The following is an 11,007-nucleotide window of genomic DNA, read 5'->3' as shown; positions in this document are numbered from 1 at the left end:
ATAAGGAAAATAGTGTTGGAAAATGTTTTATAATGGTATGTTCTATTATCCAGCTAAATGTTTTCCCTCTAAATATAATTTTTTGTTTTGGCTGCTTCAACCTAGATAAATATAACTAACTGGAAGGGAAAAACATCACAAATGCTGATAAATAATTTCTAGGTTTACTGCTTTTTATTTCAACACATTGAATTCAGTTTGACAGTAAGATACGTTCTATATTTAAATGTAGGAAACATGCATTTGGATATCAGCATATTATAATAAAGGAGTATTTGTATTTGGGGAGTTTAAAAATAAATTAAAGTAGCTTGTTTTCACCAGGAAAGGGGGAATACCCTAATAAAATGCCATGTGTGACCTGATTACTTCCAACAGTGGTTTCACATAATAGCCAGGCAGCTCTTCCTACACCTACTCATACTCAGAGTTCACCTAGGATGAAAGTTTGTCCCTCGAAGTCTGAAAATTGATTCCAATCTCACAGGGAGACACTGCAGATGGCTGATATTCTAATTCCGAACTTTGTTTTGAAGAAAAATGCTTTCTGAGGCAGATACAGTCTGTATGTTGCTGAAAACAAATGACTGCTAAGAAATTTGAAACGTTCAACCCCATTGACGAAGTAAGCATATTTTTCAAACAAAGACAAAAACTTATCCCTCTACACTTTCCTGGGAATGATGTGTTTTCATAGTCAATGCATGTGGAATAACTTGAGCAGGAATAACATTAATAAGATACTTCAACTGTTATATAAAATGATGAAATAAATTGATTATTTTTCCAAAAAGGAAAAAATGATTACATACGTCCTAATTCATATGTAAAGACAGATACAAATGACAAAGATATATTAAAACAGAGATAGCTAGCTGTTAAGTCAAACATCCACTCTCACTTTTTCTTTAGAAACAAACTTGGATGTACGTGAATTATGTGTATGTATGTGTATTTGGGTGTGCAAGCTAATAGACGACAATACACAGCTTTCCTTGAAAGTAGGTATTGTCATATGACTAAAATCAGCCAATAGGTGGATAATCAGGTTATTTGATACTCTAATAAAATTGGGTTCTTATTCTACAAGAAACCCCTTTTATATTAAAACACATAGATAGGCTAAAATCTAAATAACGGAAAAAGATTTATACCATGCAGTCACGAACCAAAAGAAAACTAGAATAGTCATATTAATATGAGAAAAAGTAGAATTCTTTCCCTTCCCCCCAGATTTATTGAAATATAACTGACAAATCAAATGGTATATATTTAAAGTATAGAATGTGATAATTTGATATGCATCTACATTGTGAATTATTTACCAGCATCAAGCTAATTAACATATCCATCACAGCACATATGTTACTTTTGGAGTGTGTGGTGAGAATGCTTAAGATCTACTCTCTTACAAATTTCAAGTGTACAATACAGTGTTATTAACTATAGTCACCATGCAGTATATTAGAGCCTCATCTTATAACTGAAAGTTTGTACCCTTTGACCAACATTTCATTTCCCCCATCCCTTATCCTCTGGCAAGCACCATTCTCTATTTCTATGAGTTCCACACTTTTTTTCTGTTTTTAGATTCCACATATAAGTGATACTATACAATATTTGTCTTTCTCTGTTTGTCTTATTTCACTTAGCAGAGTGCCCTCTGGTACATCCATATTGTTGCAAATGGTGAGATTTTTTTTTTTTTTCAAATGGTGGGATTTTCTTCTTTTTTATGTCTGAATAATATTCCATTATAATGTGATATATGTATCACATTTTCTTTATCCATTCATCCATCCATGGACACTTAAATTGTTTCCACATCTTGACTATTGTGAATAATGTTGAAATGAACATGGGAGTGCAGATTATCTCTTCAAGACCACGACTGCATTTCCTTTAGATATATATCCAGAAATGGGATTGTGGGATCATATGCTGATTTTATTTATAAACTTTTGAGTAATGTCCATACTGTTTTCCATAATGTCTGTACCAATTTATAATCCAACTAACAGTGCACAAGGGATCCCTTTTCTCCACATCCTCACCAATACTTGTTATCTCTTGTCTTGTTGATGACTGCCATCCTAACAGGAATGAGAGGATATCTCATGGTGGTTTTGACTTGCATTGCCCTGATGATTACTAATGTTAAGCACCTTTCATGTACCTGTTGGCCATTGTATGTCTTCTATGGAAAAATCCAGCTCCTTTGGCAATTTTTAAATTGGATTACTTGGGTTTGGTTTGGTTTTGCTTTTGACTATTGAGTTGTAAGAGTTCTTTATATTTTTTAGTTATTAGTGCCTTATCAGATACATGGTTTGCAAATATTTTATCCGATTCAGTAGGTTGCTTTCTCACTTTGTTGTTTCCTTTGCTGTGCAGAGGCTTTTTAGTTTGGTTCAGTCACACTTGCTTATTTTGGCTTTGGCTGCCTTTTGGTGTCATATCCAAAAACTCATTGCGAAGACCAATGTCAAGAAAGATTTTTCCTGATTTTTCTTCTGGGGCTTTTATAGTTTCAAGTCCTACATTTAAGTCTTTGGTCTATTTTGAGTTTAATTTTTGTGAGCAGTGTAAGACAGAGGTCCAGTTTCATTCGTTTCCATGTGGATATAGTTTTCCCAATACCACTTATTGAAGAGAGTATTCTTTCCCCATTGAGTGTTCTTGACACTCTTATCGAAGATTAGTTGCCCAGATGTGTGTGGGTTTATTTCTGGAAGTTCTATTCTATTCCATTGGTCTATGTGTCTGTTTTTATGCCAGTATATGCTGTTTTGATTACTATAGCTTTGTAATATAGTTTGAAATCTGAAAGCACGACACTTCCTGCTTTGTTCTTCTTGCTCAGGATTGGTTTGGCTATTCAGGATCTTTTGTGTGTCCATACAAATTTTAGAAGTGTTTTTTCTATTTCTGTGAAAAATGCTATTGAATTTTGATAGTGATTACTTTGAATCTATAGATTACTTTGGTAGTCTACAAACACTTTAACAACATAATTCTTCTACTTTAAGAAAATGCAATATCTTTCTTTTTTGTGTGCCTTTTTCAATTTCTATCATTAATGTTTTATAGTTTTCAGTGTGCAGGTCTTTTACCTCCTTGGAAATTTATTCCTAAGTATTTTATTGTTTTTGATGATATTGTAAATAGGATTTTCTTACTTCCTCTTTAAGATAGTTCAGTGTTAGTGTATAGAAATACAACTGAATTTTGTATGATAACTTTGTATCCTGAAACTTCACTGAACTAATTTACCAGTTTTTTATATAGAATTTTCTATATATAAGATTATGTAATCTGCAGAGATAATTTTACTTCTTTCTTTCCTATTTGAGCCTTTTATTTCTTTTCTTGCCTAACTGCTCTAGCTAGTACTTCTAATATTGTGTTGAACAGAAATGTCAAGAGTGGGCATTCTTTTCTTGTTCCTAATCTTAGAGGAAAGTTTTCAACTTTTCACCATTGTGTATGATGTTAGCTGTGGGCTTTTCATATATGGTCTTTATTATGTTGAAATACATTCCTTCCATGCTTAATTTGTTGAGAGTTTTTAATGAAAGGATGTTGAATACTGCCCAATGCTTTTTCTGCATCTATTGAAATGATCATGTGATTTCTATCCTTCATTCTGTTAATGTGGTGTATCAATACATGGATTATTGAAACATCCTTGCATCCCAGAGATAAATCCTGCCTCATGATGTATGATCCTTTTAATGTACAGTTTAATTCAGTTTGCTAGGATTTTATTAAGGACTTTTTAAATCTATATTCATCAGAGATATTGATCTATAGTTTTTTTTATAGTGTCCTTGTCTGCTAATGCTGGCCTCGTAAAATGAGCTTAGAAGTGTTTCTTCCTCTTCATTGTTTTAGAATAGTTTGAGAAGGTTTGGCATCAATTCTTCTTTAAATATTTGGAAGAATTCACCAGTGAAACCATCTGCACCTGGAGTTTTCTTCACTGGGGGACTTTTGATTACCGATTCAAAATCCTTACCAGTTATAGGTCTATTCAGATTTTCTATTTCTTCCTGATTCAGTCTTGGTAGGTTGTATGTTTCTAGGAATCCAATCATTTCTTCTAAGTTATCCAGTTTGTTGGCATATAATTATTGACAGTAGTCTCTTATGATACTATGTATTTCTGTGGTATTATTGTGTGCTGACTGGATAACTACAAATGACTTGTCTTGGAGTTCATGGATTCTTTCTTCCGCTGATCTTGCCTGTTGTTGAAGCTCTCTATTATAGTCTTCATTTCTTGTATTCTTCAGCTTCAGAATTTCTGTTTTTTTTCTCTCTGTTGAAACTCTTGTTTTGTTTGTATATTGTTTTCTTCATTTCATTGAGTTCTCTGTGTTCTTTTGTAGCTCACTGAACTTCCTTAATATAATTATCTTAAATTATTTGTCAGGCCATTTGTAGATTTCCATTTCTTTTTGGTCCTTTGCTGGAAAACTATTGTGTTCCTTTTGTGGAGTCATATTTCTTTGATTTTTTGTGTTCTTTGAAGTTTCCACCGATGTCTTTACATTTGAAGAAGCATCACCTCCTCCAGTCTTCCTGACTGCTCTGGGAGAGATATACCTTCACCTGTCAATCTGTTTAGAGATTCTGAGGCTTTCTCACACCTTTGCTATGGATGTGACTAACTCACACTTCCTGTTCCTTCTTGGGGGAATTCTTAAAATTGTATGCCTTCTCTCAGTCTTGCAAAACCTGGCTGGATGCTTTGAACTTCCTGTTTGTTTTCTCTAGAGCAGTGCCCTGAAATGTCAAGTTTGTGAACATTTTCCTAATCCCATGGTCTGGCTCACTTTCTTCACTTGTTTGCTGATTGCCTCTAAAGGCTCACTCTTGCCATCCATGGAAGCCCACACTGGGAGCTAGACACAGAGGGTGGGGAAGGGGAGAGTGAGGGGTGTGAGTGAGGCACACAGAGCAATAAAGGCTCCTGTGGGCCAGCGGGGGGGTCCACAGACAAGGAGTCCACCAGTGGGTAGTGGGCAAGTCTCTTGGTGGATATGATGAATCAGTTAGTAGGAAGAACTGTCAAACAGTTAGTAGTGTCCCTTTGATGAACTCTGAGCTCTGGCTATTGTCTCCCAGCCTCTCCTAGCCCAGTAGATTTTGTAGATTATCCCAGTAAAGAAGGAGGAAGAAAGAAGTGGGCCTCTTGGCTGTGTCCTGCATAGCTGGAGAAGCCTAGCTCTTGCTTTCTTTTGTGGAAAAAATCATGGGCTGTCGAGCTCTTTCCTGGCACTGAGCCATGCTGCTTTGGGGGAGAAGGGATATGGGCAAAATGTAACTGTTTCTTTTATCCTCTTCAGTGCATCTACTCTGGAATTTTTTTGCCTCAAGAGTGTGCTGGAACTTCTCCACTGGACTCCTAGACTCTCACAAAGGCACTTTCATCCCTGGGTAATTGTCAGAATTGATGCTCTGTGGTAGGGCTATAGTAGAGTACTCCTATTCCACCATCTTGCTGATGTCAATCCAGAAAAATACAATTCTGAAGAAGAAAAATTTCCAGGGATAAAAAGGGACATTCCCATGATAAAGTGGCTAATGCACCAAGAATGCATAGCTATCCTAAATGTAAATGCACTTAACAAAAGATCTTCAAAATACATAGAGCAAAAAATGGTAGAACTGAAAGTAGAAATAGAAAAACTCGCCATGAAAGTTGGAGATTTTAACACCCCTCTCTTTGTAATCTATGGAATGATTAGACAGAAATCAGTAAGGACATACAATACCTAAAACCACCATCAACCAGATTGACTTAATTATAATTTTTAGACCTCTTGACCCAATAACAGCTGAATAAACATTTTTTTAAAGTGCACATGAAACATTATAAAAATAGACCATATCTTCTGTCATAAAACAAACCTTAACAAATTTAAAGAAAATAAAAACACAGAAAGTATGTTTTCTGACCATAGTGGAGTTAAACTAGAAGTAAATAACAAAAAGATATTTGGAAACTCCCCAAATATTTGGAAATTACACAACAAATTTCTAAACAATCCACTGGTCAAAGAGGAAGTGTCAAGAACATTAGGAAATATATTAAAGTGAATAAAAAATGAAAATACAACATATCAAAATTGTGGGATGCACCAAAGCAATACTTAGAGGAAAATTTATACCATTAAATGCATATGTTATGAAGGAATAGAGATGTCAAATAAAAAAATCTAATATTCCATCTTAGTAAACAAACAAAAAAAACAAAAAACAAAAAAGAGAGAGAGAGAGAAAATTAAACTTCAGCAAGCAGAAGTAAAGAAATGACAAAGATAGTAAGGTGTTTTTCTACATGGAAACCCCCAAAGAATTTACAAAAAACTAAATGAGTTAGCAAGGTCACAGAATATAAGGTCAGATATACAAAAATATGCAAGTCAACTTACATAAAAGTAATTATGTCTCTATATACTAGCAATAAACAATTGGAAACCAAACTTTAAAAAGTACCATTTAAAATAGCTCAAAAAAGGGCGCCTGGGTGGCTCAGTTGGTTAAGCGACTGCCTTCGGCTCAGGTCATGATCCTGGAGTCCCTGGATCGAGTCCCGCATCGGGCTCCCTGCTCGGCAGGGAGTCTGCTTCTCCCTCTGACCCTCCCTCCTCTCATGTGCTTGCTCTCTCATTCTCTCTCTCTCAAATAAATAAATAAATAAATCTTTAAAAAAAAAAAATAAATAAAATAAAATAAAATAGCTCAAAAAATTGAGTACTTAAGAATCTTAAGAAAGATGTATAGGGTCTGTATGCTGAGGACTACAAAATGCTGATTAAAGAAATCAAAGACCTAAATGAGCTGATAAAAATACCATGCTCAGGGGTGCCTGGGTGGCTCAGTCGTTAAGCGTCTGCCTTCGGCTTAGGTCATGATCCCAGGGCCCTGGGATCAAGCCCTGCATTGGGCTCCCTGCTCGGCGGGAAGCCTGCTTCTCCCTCTCCCACTCCCCCTGCTTGTGTTCCTGTTCTCGCTATCTCTCTCTCTGTCAAATAAATAAATAAAATGTTAAAAAAAATACCATGCTCATAATTTAAAACACTCAATATAGTTAATTTATCAATAATTCCTAAATTTATCTGTAGACTTAACACAGGGACACCTGGGTGGCTCAGTCAGTTAAGAGTCTGCCTTTGGCTCAGCTCATGATCCTGGAGTCCTGGGATGGAGCCCCACATCAGGCTCCCTCCTCACTGGGGAGTTTGCTTCTCCCTCTGCCCCTCACCTCACTTTCATGCTCTCTCTCACTCTCTCTCTCTCTCAAATAAATAGATAAAATCTTTTAAAAATTAAAAAAAAAAAGACTTAACACAATTTCAATCAAAAGCCCCACAGGATTTTTTGTAGATATAGACAAGCTGGTTCTAAAATTTATATGAAAGGCAAATGAATTAAAATAACAAATATAATTATGAAAAATAAGAACAAACTTGGAAGACACACTACCCAACTTTAAGTCTTACTATAAAACTACAACAAACAAGAATATATTGTAATGGTGAAAGTATAGACCACAGATCAAAGGAACAGAAAATATATCTAGAAGTAGACTCATATAAACATGATCAACCAATTGCTGACAAAGGAGAAAAGTTAATTCAATGGAAAAAAAAATAGTCTTCTCAATAAATTTTGCTAATTTTTTGAACAACTGAATATACATTGGTTAAAAAAAGGAACCTCAACTGATACCTCACACATTTGACAAAAATTAGCTCAAAATGTACCATAGACTTAAATATAAAATATAAAACTATAAATCTTTTAGAAGAAAACAGGAGAAAATCATTGTGACCTTAGGTTAGGAAAATAGTTTTAAGATATGCCATAAGAGGCCCTATCAATTAAGAAATATTTGATAAATTAAATTTCATCAAAATTAAAAACTTTTATCTGTGAAATACACTATTAAGAGAATAAAAAGATAAGCTACAGGCTGGGAGAAAAAAATTGCAAATCACATATCTAACAAAGGACTTCAAGAGAGAAAAGAAAAAGAATTCTCTCAATTCAATAATGAGAAAATAACTCAATTTGAAAATTAGGCAAAATATTTGAACACACTTCACCAAAGAAAAATGCAAATGGCCATAAATAAATAAAAAGATGCTCAACATTGTTGGCCATCAATGAATATTAAAACACAATGAATACAAATCAAAATCCCAACAAGTTATTCTGTGGATATTAACAAACTGATTCCAATATTTATATGGAGAGGCAAAAGACCCAGAACTGTCAACATAATATTGAAGGAGAACAAAATCAGACGACTGATACCACTCAATTTTAAGACTTATTATAAGGGGCGCCTGGGTGGCTCAGTCATTAAGGGTCTGCCTTCGGCTCAGGTCATGATCCCAGGGTCCTGGGATCAAGCTCCGCATCAGGCTCCTTGCTCGGTGGGAAGCCTGCTTCTCCCTCTTCCATTCCCCCTGCTTGTGTTCCCTCTCTCTCTCTGTGTCTCTCTCTGTCAAATAAATAAGTAAAAATCTTTAAAAGTAAAAATAAATAAAAATTATCTTAAAAAAAAAGACTTACTATAAGACTACAGTAATCAAGACAGCATGGCATTGATGAAATAATAGACAGATGAATGGGACAGAATAGATGGCCCAGAAATAGATGCACGTAATATAATCAGATGATCTTTGACAAAAGAGGAAAAGCAACACAACAGAGAAAAGATAGCCTTTTCAACAAATGGTTGAACAACTGGACGTCCATCTGCAAAAAAATGAATTTAGACACACGCTGTATGCCCTTCATAAAAATTCACTCAAATGGATCATAAACCTAAATGTAAAATGCGAAGCTATAAAACTGCTAGAAGATAACATAGAAGAAAACCTATGACGATTACCTCTTACATACAAAGGCAAGATAGATGAAGGAAATAATTGATAAGCAAGACTTCTTTAAAATGAAAAACTACTTTGCAAAGACACTATCAAGAATGAGCAGACAAGCCACAGATTAGGAGAAAAATATTTGCAAAAGATATAACTAATAAAGGATTATTATACAAAGAACTCTTAAAACTCAACAATAAAACTAACAACATGATTTTAAAATGGGCAAAAGACCCTGAACAGACGCACACTAACAAACATAAACAGATGGCAAATAAGCCTATGAAAAGATGACCAGTATCAAATGTCACTAGAGAGTTGTGAATTAAAACAACAAGATGCCATTATACACATATTAGAATGACCAAACTCCCAAGCACTGACAATACCAAATATTACCATTTGGTGGAGCGACAAGAACTCTCATTCATTGCTGATGGGAATGCAAAATGTTATAGCCACTTTGGAAGACAATTGGTGGTTTCTTACAAAACTGAATATCCTCTTACCCTATGATCCAGCAGTCATGCACATTGGTATTTATCCAAATTAGCTGAAAACCTATGTCCACACAAAAATCTATACTCAGATGTTTATAGCAGCTTTATTCATAACTGCCCAAACTTGGAAATAACCAAGTTTTCCTTCAGGAGGTAAACAGATGAATAAACTGTGGTACATTCAAATATTTCAGCTCTAAAAAGCAATGGGCTATAAAACCATGAGCAGACACGAGAGACCTCAGTGCATATTATTAAGTGAAAAAAGCCAATCTGGAAAGGCCACATACTTTATGATTCCAACTATATGATATTCTGGAGAAGGTAAAACTAATGGAGACAGTAAAAAGATCAGTGGTTGCCCAGGGTTGAGGGGAGGGAGGGATGAAGAGGCAGAGCGCAGAGAATTTTCTGGGCAGGGAAACTATTCTGAATGAAACTATAATGGTGAAAACATGCCATTATACATTTTTCCAAACCCATATAATGTACAACACCAAGAGAGAATCCTAATGTATGAACTATGGGCTTTAGTTAATACTATTGTATCAATAGTGACTCATCAATTGTAACAAATGTACCACACTAATGCCAGATATTAATAAGAAGAAAAACTGAGGGGGAAGGGGTTTTATATGGGAACTCAGTGTACTTTCCACTCAATTTTCTTATCAACCTAAAACTTCTCTTAAATATAGTCTATTCATTATTTTTTAAAGATAATTTAGGGGCACCTATTGGGTGGCTCAGTTGGTGGAGTGTCCAACTTTTGATTTTGGCTCAGGTCATGATCTCAGGGTTGTGAGATCTAGCCCCATGTTGGGCTTTGCACTCAGCACAGAGTCTGCTTGGGTTTCTCTCCCTCTGCCCCTTCCCCCACTCACTCTCTCTCTCTCTCAAATCTTCAAAAAACCCAACAATTTAGAGTCTCACAAAATTTTATTTGTAATAGCCAAACCTGGAAACATTCAGATGTCCTTTAATGAGTGAAACGTTAAGCCAACTGTGCTACATTTATTCTATGGAACGATACTCAGTAATAAAAAGGAACAAACTATTGATATATATACAACTTAGATGAATCTAAAAGAAATTATGCTGAAAGAAAATAGTCAATCTCAAAAAGTTATATACTATATAATTCCATTTATATATCATTCTTAAAAGGACAAAATGATAGAAATGAAGATCAGATTAGTGGTTACCAGGGGTTAGGGATGGTGGAGAAAGTGTTCCTCAAAAACTTAAAAATAGAACTACCTTACGATCCAGCAATTGCACTATTTGGTATGTACCCAAAGAATACAAGAACACTAGTTCAAAGGAAACATGCACCCCTATAATTACAGCAGCATTATTTATAATAACCAAGATATGGAAGCAGCCCAAGTGTCCATCAATTGATGTATGGATAAAGAAGGTGTGGTGAATATATATAATATATGGATTAGTTATTACTATATATAATATAATGGATTAGTATATATATTATATATATGTGCATACATATAATGGAATATTACTCAGCCATAAAAAAGAATGAAATCCTGCCATTTGCAATGACACTGATGGAGCTAGAGGGTATAATGCTAAGCAAAATAAGTCAG

General features: G+C 34.9%; 1 protein-coding gene across 1 annotated transcript in view; it reads right to left on the bottom strand.

Moving 5' to 3' along the window:
• Window positions 1–258: 258 nt before the first annotated feature.
• The window catches only part of LOC144379985 (uncharacterized), a 200,573-nt gene continuing 189,824 nt past the window's right edge, over window positions 259–11,007 (bottom strand). The window contains exon 5 of the transcript XR_013443610.1: window positions 259–573. The gene's annotated coding sequence lies outside the window, so the exon portion shown is untranslated. The remainder of the gene's footprint in view (window positions 574–11,007) is intronic.

This window comes from Halichoerus grypus, chromosome 14 (assembly GCF_964656455.1).
Source record: "Halichoerus grypus chromosome 14, mHalGry1.hap1.1, whole genome shotgun sequence".
Taxonomy (NCBI): domain Eukaryota; kingdom Metazoa; phylum Chordata; class Mammalia; order Carnivora; family Phocidae; genus Halichoerus; species Halichoerus grypus.
The sequence above is the reverse complement of the archived record's forward strand: the minus strand, read 5'-3'. Positions and strand labels throughout refer to the sequence as shown.